The sequence below is a fragment of the Hydractinia symbiolongicarpus genome, chromosome 12 (assembly GCF_029227915.1).
Source record: "Hydractinia symbiolongicarpus strain clone_291-10 chromosome 12, HSymV2.1, whole genome shotgun sequence".
NCBI lineage: Eukaryota > Metazoa > Cnidaria > Hydrozoa > Anthoathecata > Hydractiniidae > Hydractinia > Hydractinia symbiolongicarpus.
The window spans coordinates 26,691,094-26,706,540 of record NC_079886.1 but is presented as its reverse complement, the minus strand read 5'-3'; positions in this window follow the sequence as shown (position 1 = coordinate 26,706,540).

The window sequence follows — 15,447 nt, the reverse complement described above, 5'->3', positions numbered from 1 at the left end:
AAAATACCCAGGGAGTAAACTCATTTGCCGAACGATTTTTTAAATTATTTCTTCACCACTAAAACGCATGAGACTTGTAGGATGAGACGCTGAATAAAAGGAGTTTAATCGCCGGGAAACGAAAACCCGCGATTTGCCGTAAATCCCGGGCTTGACCCGTATAGTCAAAAGTATACAAAGAAAGTACCCAGGGATTAAAATCACTACTCGAACGATTCTTTAAATCATTTTTCACCACTAGAACGCATGAGACTTGTAGTTTTCAAAAATGATTTCATTTTTGATGAGACGCTGAATAAAAGGAGTTTAATCGCCGGCAAACGAAATCCCGCGATATTCCGTATATCACGGACTCGGCCCGTACAGTGAAAAGTTTACAAAGAAAGTACCCGGGGAGTAAACTCATTTCCCGAACGATTCTTTAAATTATTTTTTCACCACTAAAACGCATGAGACTTGTAGTTTTCAAAAAAGATTTCATTTTTAATGAGACGCTGAATAAAAGGAGTTTAATCGCCGGCAAACGAAAACCCGCGATTTGCCGTAAATCCCGGGCTTGACCCGTATAGTCAAATGTATACAAAGAAAGTAAACTGGTAGTAAACTCATTTCCCGAACGATTTTTTAAGTTAATTTTTTACCACTAAAACGCATAAGACTTTTAGTTTTCAAAAATGATTTCGTTTTTGATGAGACGCTGAATAAAAGGAGTTTAATCGCCGGCAAACGAAAACCCGCGATTTCCCGTAAATCCCGGGCTTGGCCGTATAGTCGAATGTAAACAAAGAAAATACCCAGGGAGTAAACTCAATATGCCGAACGATTTTTTAAATTATTTCTTCACCACTAAAACGCATGAGACTTGTAGTTTTCAAAAATGATTTCATTTTTGATGAGACGCTGAATAAAAGGAGTTTAATCGCCGGCAAACGAAAACCCGCGATTTTCCGTATATCACGGACTCGGCCCGTACAGTGAAAAGTATACAAAGAAAGTAACCAGGGAGTAAACTCATTTCCCAAACGATTCTTTAAATTATTTCTTCGCCACTAAAACGCATGAGACTTGTAGTTTCCAAAAATGATTTCATTTTTGATGAAACGCTGAATAAAAGGAGTTTAATCGCCGGCAAACGAAAACCCGCGATTTGCCGTAAATCCCGGGCTTGACCCGTATAGTCAAATGTATACAAAGAAAGTAAACTGGGAGTAAACTCATTTCCCGAACGATTTTTTAAATTAATTTTTTACCACTAAAACGCATAAGACTTGTAGTTTTCAAAAACGATTTCATTTTTGATGAGACGCTGAATAAAAGGAGTTTAATCGCCGGCAAACGAAAACCCGCAATTTCCCGTAAATCCCGGACTCGGCCCGTATAGTCAAAAGTATACAAAGAAAGTACCCAGGGAGTAAACTCACTTCCCGAACGATTCTTTAAATTATTTTTTCACCACTAAAACGCATGAGACTTGCAGTTTTCAAAAATAATTTCATTCTTGATGAGACGCTGAATAAAAGGAGTTTAATCGCCGGCAAACGAAATCCCGCGATATTCCGTATATCACGGACTCGGCCCGTACAGTGAAAAGTTTACAAAGAAAGTACCCGGGGAGTAAACTCATTTCCCGAACGATTCTTTAAATTATTTTTTCACCAATAAAACGCATGAGACTTGTAGTTTTCAAAAATGATTTCGTTTTTGATGAGACGCTGAATAAAAGGAGTTTAATCGCCGGCAAACGAAAACCCGCGATTTCCCGTAAATCCCGGGCTTGGCCGTATAGTCAAATGTATACAAAGAAAATACCCAGGGAGTAAACTCATTTGCCGAACAATTTTTTGAATTATTTCTTCACCACTAAAACGCATGAGACTTGTAGTTTTCAAAAATGATTTCATTTTTGATGAGACGCTGAATAAAAGGAGTTTAATCGCCGGCAAACGAAATCCCGCGATTTTCCGTATATCACGGACTCGGCCCGTACAGTGAAAAGTATACAAAGAAAGTACCCAGGGAGTAAACTCATTTCCCAAACGATTCTTTAAATTATTTTTTCACCACTAAAACGCATGAGACTTGTAGTTTTTAAAAATGATTTCATTTTTGATGAGACGCTGAATAAAAGGAGTTTAATCGCCGGCAAACGAAAACCCGCGATTTGCCGTAAATCCCGGGCTTGACCCGTATAATCAAATGTATACAAAGAAAGTAAACTGGGAGTAAACTCATTTCCCGAACGATTTTTTAAATTATTTCTTCACCACTAAAACGCATAAGACTTGTAGTTTTCAAAAATGATTTCGTTTTTGATGAGACGCTGAATAAAAGGAGTTTAATCGCCGGCAAACGAAAACCCGCGATTTCCCGTAAATCCCGGGCTTGGCCGTATAGTCGAATGTATACAAAGAAAGTACCCAGGGAGTAAACTCATTTGCCGAACGATTTTTTAAATTATTTTATCACCACTAAAACGCATGAGACTTGTAGTTTTCAAAAATGATTTCATTTTTAATGAGACGCTGAATAAAAGGAGTTTAATCGCCGGCAAACGAAAACCCGCGATTTCCCGTAAATCCCGGGCTTGGCCGTATAGTCGAATGTATACAAAGAAAATACCCAGGGAGTAAACTCATTTGCCGAACGATTTTTTAAATTATTTCTTCACCACTAAAACGCATGAGACTTGAAGTTTTCAAAAATGATTTCATTTTTAATGAGACGCTGAATAAAAGGAGTTTAATCGCCGGCAAACGAAAACCCGCGATTTGCCGTAAATCCCGGGCTTGACCCGTATAGTCAAATGTATATAAAGAAAGTAAACTGGTAGTAAACTCATTTCCCGAACGATTTTTTAAGTTAATTTTTTACCACTAAAACGCATAAGACTTTTAGTTTTCAAAAATGATTTCGTTTTTGATGAGACGCTGAATAAAAGGAGTTTAATCGCCGGCAAACGAAAACCCGCGATTTCCCGTAAATCCCGGGCTTGGCCGTATAGTCGAATGTAAACAAAGAAAATACCCAGGGAGTAAACTCATTTGCCGAACGATTTTTTAAATTATTTCTTCACCACTAAAACGCATGAGACTTGTAGGATGAGACGCTGAATAAAAGGAGTTTAATCGCCGGGAAACGAAAACCCGCGATTTGCCGTAAATCCCGGGCTTGACCCGTATAGTCAAAAGTATACAAAGAAAGTACCCAGGGATTAAAATCACTACTCGAACGATTCTTTAAATCATTTTTCACCACTAGAACGCATGAGACTTGTAGTTTTCAAAAATGATTTCATTTTTGATGAGACGCTGAATAAAAGGAGTTTAATCGCCGGCAAACGAAATCCCGCGATATTCCGTATATCACGGACTCGGCCCGTACAGTGAAAAGTTTACAAAGAAAGTACCCGGGGAGTAAACTCATTTCCCGAACGATTCTTTAAATTATTTTTTCACCACTAAAACGCATGAGACTTGTAGTTTTCAAAAAAGATTTCATTTTTAATGAGACGCTGAATAAAAGGAGTTTAATCGCCGGCAAACGAAAACCCGCGATTTGCCGTAAATCCCGGGCTTGACCCGTATAGTCAAATGTATACAAAGAAAGTAAACTGGTAGTAAACTCATTTCCCGAACGATTTTTTAAGTTAATTTTTTACCACTAAAACGCATAAGACTTTTAGTTTTCAAAAATGATTTCGTTTTTGATGAGACGCTGAATAAAAGGAGTTTAATCGCCGGCAAACGAAAACCCGCGATTTCCCGTAAATCCCGGGCTTGGCCGTATAGTCGAATGTAAACAAAGAAAATACCCAGGGAGTAAACTCAATATGCCGAACGATTTTTTAAATTATTTCTTCACCACTAAAACGCATGAGACTTGTAGTTTTCAAAAATGATTTCATTTTTGATGAGACGCTGAATAAAAGGAGTTTAATCGCCGGCAAACGAAAACCCGCGATTTTCCGTATATCACGGACTCGGCCCGTACAGTGAAAAGTATACAAAGAAAGTAACCAGGGAGTAAACTCATTTCCCAAACGATTCTTTAAATTATTTCTTCGCCACTAAAACGCATGAGACTTGTAGTTTCCAAAAATGATTTCATTTTTGATGAAACGCTGAATAAAAGGAGTTTAATCGCCGGCAAACGAAAACCCGCGATTTGCCGTAAATCCCGGGCTTGACCCGTATAGTCAAATGTATACAAAGAAAGTAAACTGGGAGTAAACTCATTTCCCGAACGATTTTTTAAATTAATTTTTTACCACTAAAACGCATAAGACTTGTAGTTTTCAAAAACGATTTCATTTTTGATGAGACGCTGAATAAAAGGAGTTTAATCGCCGGCAAACGAAAACCCGCAATTTGCCGTAAATCCCGGGCTTGACCCGTATAGTCAAATGTATATAAAGAAAGTAAACTGGTAGTAAACTCATTTCCCGAACGATTTTTTAAGTTAATTTTTTACCACTAAAACGCATAAGACTTTTAGTTTTCAAAAATGATTTCGTTTTTGATGAGACGCTGAATAAAAGGAGTTTAATCGCCGGCAAACGAAAACCCGCGATTTCCCGTAAATCCCGGGCTTGGCCGTATAGTCGAATGTAAACAAAGAAAATACCCAGGGAGTAAACTCATTTGCCGAACGATTTTTTAAATTATTTCTTCACCACTAAAACGCATGAGACTTGTAGGATGAGACGCTGAATAAAAGGAGTTTAATCGCCGGGAAACGAAAACCCGCGATTTGCCGTAAATCCCGGGCTTGACCCGTATAGTCAAAAGTATACAAAGAAAGTACCCAGGGATTAAAATCACTACTCGAACGATTCTTTAAATCATTTTTCACCACTAGAACGCATGAGACTTGTAGTTTTCAAAAATGATTTCATTTTTGATGAGACGCTGAATAAAAGGAGTTTAATCGCCGGCAAACGAAATCCCGCGATATTCCGTATATCACGGACTCGGCCCGTACAGTGAAAAGTTTACAAAGAAAGTACCCGGGGAGTAAACTCATTTCCCGAACGATTCTTTAAATTATTTTTTCACCACTAAAACGCATGAGACTTGTAGTTTTCAAAAAAGATTTCATTTTTAATGAGACGCTGAATAAAAGGAGTTTAATCGCCGGCAAACGAAAACCCGCGATTTGCCGTAAATCCCGGGCTTGACCCGTATAGTCAAATGTATACAAAGAAAGTAAACTGGTAGTAAACTCATTTCCCGAACGATTTTTTAAGTTAATTTTTTACCACTAAAACGCATAAGACTTTTAGTTTTCAAAAATGATTTCGTTTTTGATGAGACGCTGAATAAAAGGAGTTTAATCGCCGGCAAACGAAAACCCGCGATTTCCCGTAAATCCCGGGCTTGGCCGTATAGTCGAATGTAAACAAAGAAAATACCCAGGGAGTAAACTCAATATGCCGAACGATTTTTTAAATTATTTCTTCACCACTAAAACGCATGAGACTTGTAGTTTTCAAAAATGATTTCATTTTTGATGAGACGCTGAATAAAAGGAGTTTAATCGCCGGCAAACGAAAACCCGCGATTTTCCGTATATCACGGACTCGGCCCGTACAGTGAAAAGTATACAAAGAAAGTAACCAGGGAGTAAACTCATTTCCCAAACGATTCTTTAAATTATTTCTTCGCCACTAAAACGCATGAGACTTGTAGTTTCCAAAAATGATTTCATTTTTGATGAAACGCTGAATAAAAGGAGTTTAATCGCCGGCAAACGAAAACCCGCGATTTGCCGTAAATCCCGGGCTTGACCCGTATAGTCAAATGTATACAAAGAAAGTAAACTGGGAGTAAACTCATTTCCCGAACGATTTTTTAAATTAATTTTTTACCACTAAAACGCATAAGACTTGTAGTTTTCAAAAACGATTTCATTTTTGATGAGACGCTGAATAAAAGGAGTTTAATCGCCGGCAAACGAAAACCCGCAATTTCCCGTAAATCCCGGACTCGGCCCGTATAGTCAAAAGTATACAAAGAAAGTACCCAGGGAGTAAACTCACTTCCCGAACGATTCTTTAAATTATTTTTTCACCACTAAAACGCATGAGACTTGCAGTTTTCAAAAATAATTTCATTCTTGATGAGACGCTGAATAAAAGGAGTTTAATCGCCGGCAAACGAAATCCCGCGATATTCCGTATATCACGGACTCGGCCCGTACAGTGAAAAGTTTACAAAGAAAGTACCCGGGGAGTAAACTCATTTCCCGAACGATTCTTTAAATTATTTTTTCACCAATAAAACGCATGAGACTTGTAGTTTTCAAAAATGATTTCGTTTTTGATGAGACGCTGAATAAAAGGAGTTTAATCGCCGGCAAACGAAAACCCGCGATTTCCCGTAAATCCCGGGCTTGGCCGTATAGTCAAATGTATACAAAGAAAATACCCAGGGAGTAAACTCATTTGCCGAACAATTTTTTGAATTATTTCTTCACCACTAAAACGCATGAGACTTGTAGTTTTCAAAAATGATTTCATTTTTGATGAGACGCTGAATAAAAGGAGTTTAATCGCCGGCAAACGAAATCCCGCGATTTTCCGTATATCACGGACTCGGCCCGTACAGTGAAAAGTATACAAAGAAAGTACCCAGGGAGTAAACTCATTTCCCAAACGATTCTTTAAATTATTTTTTCACCACTAAAACGCATGAGACTTGTAGTTTTTAAAAATGATTTCATTTTTGATGAGACGCTGAATAAAAGGAGTTTAATCGCCGGCAAACGAAAACCCGCGATTTGCCGTAAATCCCGGGCTTGACCCGTATAATCAAATGTATACAAAGAAAGTAAACTGGGAGTAAACTCATTTCCCGAACGATTTTTTAAATTAATTTTTTACCACTAAAACACATAAGACATGTAGTTTTCAGAAACGATTTCATTTTTGATGAGACGCTGAATAAAAGGAGTTTAATCGCCGGCAAACGAAAACCCGCAATTTCCCGTAAGTCCCGGACTGGGCCCGTATAGTCAAAAGTATACAAAGAAAGTACCCAGGGAGTTAACTCACTTCCCGAACGATTCTTTAAATTATTTTTTCACCACTAAAACGCATGAGACTTGTAGTTTTCAAAAATGATTTCGTTTTTGATGAGACGCTGAATAAAAGGAGTTTAATCGCCGGCAAACGAAATCCCGCGATTTTCCGTATATCACGGACTCGGCCCGTACAGTGAAAAGTATACAAAGAAAGTACCCAGGGAGTAAACTGATTTCCCAAACGATTCTTTAAATTATTTCTTCACCATTAAAACGCATGAGACTTGTAGTTTTCAAAAATGATTTCATTTTTGATGAGACGCTGAATAAAAGGAGTTTAATCGCCGGCAAACGAAAACCCGCGATTTGCCGTAAATCCCGGGCTTGACCCGTATAGTCAAATGTATACAAAGAAAGTAAACTGGGAGTAAACTCTTTTCCCGAACGATTTTTTAAATTAATTTTTTACCACTAAAACGCATAAGACTTGTAGTTTTTAAAAACGATTTCATTTTTGATGAGACGCTGAATAAAAGGAGTTTAATCGCCGGCAAACGAAAACCCGCAATTTCCCGTAAATCCCGGACTCGGCCCGTATAGTCAAAAGTATACAAAGAAAGTACCCAGGGAGTAAACTCACTTCCCGAACGATTCTTTAAATTATTTTTTCACCACTAAAACGCATGAGACTTGCAGTTTTCAAAAATAATTTCATTCTTGATGAGACGCTGAATAAAAGGAGTTTAATCGCCGGCAAACGAAATCCCGCGATATTCCGTATATCACGGACTCGGCCCGTACAGTGAAAATTTTACAAAGAAAGTACCCGGGGAGTAAACTCATTTCCCGAACGATTCTTTAAATTATTTTTTCACCAATAAAACGCATGAGACTTGTAGTTTTCAAAAATGATTTCGTTTTTGATGAGACGCTGAATAAAAGGAGTTTAATCGCCGGCAAACGAAAACCCGCGATTTCCCGTAAATCCCGGGCTTGGCCGTATAGTCAAATGTATACAAAGAAAATACCCAGGGAGTAAACTCATTTGCCGAACAATTTTTTGAATTATTTCTTCACCACTAAAACGCATGAGACTTGTAGTTTTCAAAAATGATTTCATTTTTGATGAGACGCTGAATAAAAGGAGTTTAATCGCCGGCAAACGAAATCCCGCGATTTTCCGTATATCACGGACTCGGCCCGTACAGTGAAAAGTATACAAAGAAAGTACCCAGGGAGTAAACTCATTTCCCAAACGATTCTTTAAATTATTTTTTCACCACTAAAACGCATGAGACTTGTAGTTTTTAAAAATGATTTCATTTTTGATGAGACGCTGAATAAAAGGAGTTTAATCGCCGGCAAACGAAAACCCGCGATTTGCCGTAAATCCCGGGCTTGACCCGTATAATCAAATGTATACAAAGAAAGTAAACTGGGAGTAAACTCATTTCCCGAACGATTTTTTAAATTAATTTTTTACCACTAAAACACATAAGACATGTAGTTTTCAGAAACGATTTCATTTTTGATGAGACGCTGAATAAAAGGAGTTTAATCGCCGGCAAACGAAAACCCGCAATTTCCCGTAAGTCCCGGACTGGGCCCGTATAGTCAAAAGTATACAAAGAAAGTACCCAGGGAGTTAACTCACTTCCCGAACGATTCTTTAAATTATTTTTTCACCACTAAAACGCATGAGACTTGTAGTTTTCAAAAATGATTTCGTTTTTGATGAGACGCTGAATAAAAGGAGTTTAATCGCCGGCAAACGAAATCCCGCGATTTTCCGTATATCACGGACTCGGCCCGTACAGTGAAAAGTATACAAAGAAAGTACCCAGGGAGTAAACTGATTTCCCAAACGATTCTTTAAATTATTTCTTCACCATTAAAACGCATGAGACTTGTAGTTTTCAAAAATGATTTCATTTTTGATGAGACGCTGAATAAAAGGAGTTTAATCGCCGGCAAACGAAAACCCGCGATTTGCCGTAAATCCCGGGCTTGACCCGTATAGTCAAATGTATACAAAGAAAGTAAACTGGGAGTAAACTCTTTTCCCGAACGATTTTTTAAATTAATTTTTTACCACTAAAACGCATAAGACTTGTAGTTTTCAAAAACGATTTCATTTTTGATGAGACGCTGAATAAAAGGAGTTTAATCGCCGGCAAACGAAAACCCGCAATTTCCCGTAAATCCCGGACTCGGCCCGTATAGTCAAAAGTATACAAAGAAAGTACCCAGGGTGTAAACTCACTTTCCGAACGATTCTTTAAATTATTTTTTCACCACTAAAACGCATGAGACTTGCAGTTTTGAAAAATAATTTCATTCTTGATGAGACGCTGAATAAAAGGAGTTTAATCGCCGGCAAACGAAATCCCGCGATTTTCCGTATATCACGGACTCGGCCCGTACAGTGAAAAGTATACAAAGAAAGTACCCGGGGAGTAAACTCATTTCCCGAACGATTCTTTAAATTATTTTTTCACCACTAAAACACATGAGACTTGTAGTTTTCAAAAATGATTTCGTTTTTGATGAGACGCTGAATAAAAGGAGTTTAATCGCCGGCAAACGAAAACCCGCGATTTCCCGTAAATCCCGGGCTTGGCCGTATAGTCGAATGTATACAAAGAAAACACCCAGGGAGTAAACTCATTTGCCGAACGATTTTTTGAATTATTTCTTCACCACTAAAATGCATGAGACTTGTAGTTTTCAAAAATGATTTCATTTTTGATGAGCCGCTGAATAAAAGGAGTTTAATCGCCGGCAAACGAAATCCCGCGATTTTCCGTATATCACGGACTCGGCCCGTACAGTGAAAAGTATACAAAGAAAGTACCCAGGGAGTAAACTCATTTCCCAAACGATTCTTTAAATTATTTTTTCACCACTAAAACGCATGAGACTTGTAGTTTTTAAAAATGATTTCATTTTTGATGAGACGCTGAATAAAAGGAGTTTAATCGCCGGCAAACGAAAACCCGCGATTTGCCGTAAATCCCGGGCTTGACCCGTATAGTCAAATGTATACAAAGAAAGTAAACAGGGAGTAAACTCATTTCCCGAACGATTTTTTAAATTAATTTTTTACCACTAAAACACATGAGACATGTAGTTTTCAGAAACGATTTCATTTTTGATGAGACGCTGAATAAAAGGAGTTTAATCGCCGGCAAACGAAAACCCGCAATTTCCCGTAAATCCCGGACTCGGCCCGTATAGTCAAAAGTATACAAAGAAAGTACCCAGGGAGTTAACTCACTTCCCGAACGATTCTTTAAATTATTTTTTCACCACTAAAACGCATGAGACTTGTAGTTTTCAAAAATGATTTCATTTTTGATGAGTTGCTGAATAAAAGGAGTTTAATCGCCGGCAAACGAAAACCCGCGATTTCCCGTAAATCCCAGGCTTGGCCGTATAGTCGAATGTATACAAAGAAAATAACCAGGGAGTAAACTCATTTCCCAAACGATTCTTTAAATTATTTTTTCACCACTAAAACGCATGAGACTTGTAGTTTTCAAAAATGATTTCATTTTTGATGAGACGCTGAATAAAAGGAGTTTAATCGCCGGCAAACGAAATCCTGCGATTTTCCGTATATCACGGACTCGGCCCGTACAGTGAAAAGTATACAAAGAAAGTACCCAGGGAGTAAACTCATTTCCCAAACGATTCTTTAAATTATTTTTTCACTACTAAAACGCATGAGACTTAGAGTTTTCAAAAATGATTTCGTTTTTGATAAGACGCTGAATAAAAGGAGTTTAATCGCCGGCAAACGAAATCCCGCGATTTTCCGTATATCACGGACTCGGTTCGTACAGTGAAAAGTATACAAAGAAAGTACCCAGAGAGTAAACTCATTTCCCAAGCGATTCTTTGAATTATTTTTTCACTACTAAAACGCATGAGACTTGTAGTTTTCAAAAATGATTTCGTTTTTGATGAGACGCTGAATAAAAGGAGTTTAATCGCCGGCAAACGAAATCCCGCGATTTTCCGTATATCACGGACTCGGCCCGTACAGTGAAAAGTATACAAAGAAAGTACGCAGGGAGTAAACCCATTTCCCAAACGATTCTTTAAATTATTTTTTCACCACTAAAACGCATGAGACTTGTAGTTTTTAAAAATGATTTTGTTTTTGATGAGACGCTGAATAAAAGGAGTTTAATCGCCGGCAAACAAAATCCCGCGATTTTCCGTATATCACGGACTCGGCCCGTACAGTGAAAAGTATACAAAGAAAGTACCCAGGGAGTAAACTCATTTCCCAAACGATTCTTTAAATTATTTTTTCACCACTAAAACGCATGAGACTTGTAGTTTTTAAAAATGATTTCATTTTTGATGAGACGCTGAATAAAAGGAGTTTAATCGCCGGCAAACGAAAACCCGCGATTTGCCTTAAATCCCGGGCTTGACCCGTATAGTCAAATGTATACAAAGAAAGTAAACTGGGAGTAAACTCATTTCCCAAACGATTCTTTAAATTATTTTTTCACCACTAAAACGCATGGGACTTTTAGTTTTCAAAAATGATTTCGTTTTTGATGAGACGCTGAATAAAAGGAGTTTAATCGCCGGCAAACGAAAACCCGCGATTTCCCGTAAATCCCAGGCTTGGCCGTATAGTCGAATGTATACAAAGAAAATAACCAGGGAGTAAACTCATTTCCCAAACGATTCTTTAAATTATTTTTTCACCACTAAAACGCATGAGATTTGTAGTTTTCAAAAATGATTTCATTTTTGATGAGACGCTGAATAAAAGGAGTTTAATCGCCGGCAAACGAAATCCTGCGATTTTCCGTATATCACGGACTCGGCCCGTACAGTGAAAAGTATACAAAGAAAGTACCCAGGGAGTAAACTCATTTCCCAAACGATTCTTTAAATTATTTTTTCACCACTAAAACGCATGAGACTTAGAGTTTTCAAAAATGATTTCGTTTTTGATAAGACGCTGAATAAAAGGAGTTTAATCGCCGGCAAACGAAATCCCGCGATTTTCCGTATATCACGGACTCGGCCCGTACAGTGAAAAGTATACAAAGAAAGTACCCAGGGAGTAAACTCATTTCCCAAGCGATTCTTTAAATTATTTTTTCACCACTAAAACGCATGAGACTTTTAGTTTTCAAAAATGATTTCGTTTTTGATGAGACGCTGAATAAAAGGAGTTTAATCGCCGGCAAACGAAAACCCGCGATTTCCCGTAAATCCCGGGCTTGGCCATATAGTCGAATGTATACAAAGAAAATACCCAGGGAGTAAACTCATTTGCCAAACGATTTTTTGAATTATTTCTTCACCACTAAAACGCATGAGACTTGTAGTTTTCAAAAATGATTTAATTTTTGATGAGACGCTGAATAGAAGGAGTTTAATCGACGGCAAACGAAAACCCGCGATTTCCCGTATATCACGGACTCGGCCCGTACAGTGAAAAGTATGCAAAGAAAGTACCCAGGGAGTAAACTCATTTCCCAAAGGATTCTTTAAATTTATTTTTCACCACTAAAACGCATGAGACTTGTAGTTTTCAAAAATTATTTCATTTTTGATGAGACGCTGAATAAAGGGAGTTTAATCGCCGGCAAACGAAAACCCGCGATTTTCCGTATATCCCGGGCTTGACCCGTATAGTCAAATGTATACAAAGAAAGTAAACTGGGAGTAAACTCATTTCCCGAACGATTTTTTAAATTAATTTTTTACCACTAAAACGCATAAGACTTGTAGTTTTCAAAAACGATTTCATTTTTGATGAGACGCTGAATAAAAGGAGTTTAATAGCCGGCAAACGAAAACCCGCAATTTCCCGTAAATCCCGGACTCGGCCCGTATAGTTAAAAGTATACAAAGAAAGTACCCAGGGAGTAAACTCACTTCCCGAACGATTCTTTAAATTATTTTTTCACCACTAAAACGCATGAGACTTGTAGTTTTCAAAAATGATTTCATTCTTGATGAGACGCTGAATAAAAGGAGTTTAATCGCCGGCAAACGAAATCCTGCGATTTTCCGTATATCACGGACTCGGCCCGTACAGTGAAAAGTATACAAAGAAAGTACCCAGGGAGTAAACTCATTTCCCAAACGATTCTTTAAATTATTTTTTCACCACTAAAACGCATGAGACTTAGAGTTTTCAAAAATGATTTCGTTTTTGATAAGACGCTGAATAAAAGGAGTTTAATCGCCGGCAAACGAAATCCCGCGATTTTCCGTATATCACGGACTCGGTTCGTACAGTGAAAAGTATACAAAGAAAGTACCCAGAGAGTAAACTCATTTCCCAAGCGATTCTTTGAATTATTTTTTCACTACTAAAACGCATGAGACTTGTAGTTTTCAAAAATGATTTCGTTTTTGATGAGACGCTGAATAAAAGGAGTTTAATCGCCGGCAAACGAAATCCCGCGATTTTCCGTATATCACGGACTCGGCCCGTACAGTGAAAAGTATACAAAGAAAGTACGCAGGGAGTAAACCCATTTCCCAAACGATTCTTTAAATTATTTTTTCACCACTAAAACGCATGAGACTTGTAGTTTTTAAAAATGATTTTGTTTTTGATGAGACGCTGAATAAAAGGAGTTTAATCGCCGGCAAACAAAATCCCGCGATTTTCCGTATATCACGGACTCGGCCCGTACAGTGAAAAGTATACAAAGAAAGTACCCAGGGAGTAAACTCATTTCCCAAACGATTCTTTAAATTATTTTTTCACCACTAAAACGCATGAGACTTGTAGTTTTTAAAAATGATTTCATTTTTGATGAGACGCTGAATAAAAGGAGTTTAATCGCCGGCAAACGAAAACCCGCGATTTGCCTTAAATCCCGGGCTTGACCCGTATAGTCAAATGTATACAAAGAAAGTAAACTGGGAGTAAACTCATTTCCCAAACGATTCTTTAAATTATTTTTTCACCACTAAAACGCATGGGACTTTTAGTTTTCAAAAATGATTTCGTTTTTGATGAGACGCTGAATAAAAGGAGTTTAATCGCCGGCAAACGAAAACCCGCGATTTCCCGTAAATCCCAGGCTTGGCCGTATAGTCGAATGTATACAAAGAAAATAACCAGGGAGTAAACTCATTTCCCAAACGATTCTTTAAATTATTTTTTCACCACTAAAACGCATGAGACTTGTAGTTTTCAAAAATGATTTCATTTTTGATGAGACGCTGAATAAAAGGAGTTTAATCGCCGGCAAACGAAATCCTGCGATTTTCCGTATATCACGGACTCGGCCCGTACAGTGAAAAGTATACAAAGAAAGTACCCAGGGAGTAAACTCATTTCCCAAACGATTCTTTAAATTATTTTTTCACCACTAAAACGCATGAGACTTAGAGTTTTCAAAAATGATTTCGTTTTTGATAAGACGCTGAATAAAAGGAGTTTAATCGCCGGCAAACGAAATCCCGCGATTTTCCGTATATCACGGACTCGGCCCGTACAGTGAAAAGTATACAAAGAAAGTACCCAGGGAGTAAACTCATTTCCCAAGCGATTCTTTAAATTATTTTTTCACCACTAAAACGCATGAGACTTTTAGTTTTCAAAAATGATTTCGTTTTTGATGAGACGCTGAATAAAAGGAGTTTAATCGCCGGCAAACGAAAACCCGCGATTTCCCGTAAATCCCGGGCTTGGCCATATAGTCGAATGTATACAAAGAAAATACCCAGGGAGTAAACTCATTTGCCAAACGATTTTTTGAATTATTTCTTCACCACTAAAACGCATGAGACTTGTAGTTTTCAAAAATGATTTAATTTTTGATGAGACGCTGAATAGAAGGAGTTTAATCGACGGCAAACGAAAACCCGCGATTTCCCGTATATCACGGACTCGGCCCGTACAGTGAAAAGTATGCAAAGAAAGTACCCAGGGAGTAAACTCATTTCCCAAAGGATTCTTTAAATTTATTTTTCACCACTAAAACGCATGAGACTTGTAGTTTTCAAAAATTATTTCATTTTTGATGAGACGCTGAATAAAGGGAGTTTAATCGCCGGCAAACGAAAACCCGCGATTTTCCGTATATCCCGGGCTTGACCCGTATAGTCAAATGTATACAAAGAAAGTAAACTGGGAGTAAACTCATTTCCCGAACGATTTTTTAAATTAATTTTTTACCACTAAAACGCATAAGACTTGTAGTTTTCAAAAACGATTTCATTTTTGATGAGACGCTGAATAAAAGGAGTTTAATAGCCGGCAAACGAAAACCCGCAATTTCCCGTAAATTCCGGACTCGGCCCGTATAGTTAAAAGTATACAAAGAAAGTACCCAGGGAGTAAACTCACTTCCCGAACGATTCTTTAAATTATTTTTTCACCACTAAAACGCATGAGACTTGCAGTTTTCAAAAATAATTTCATTCTTG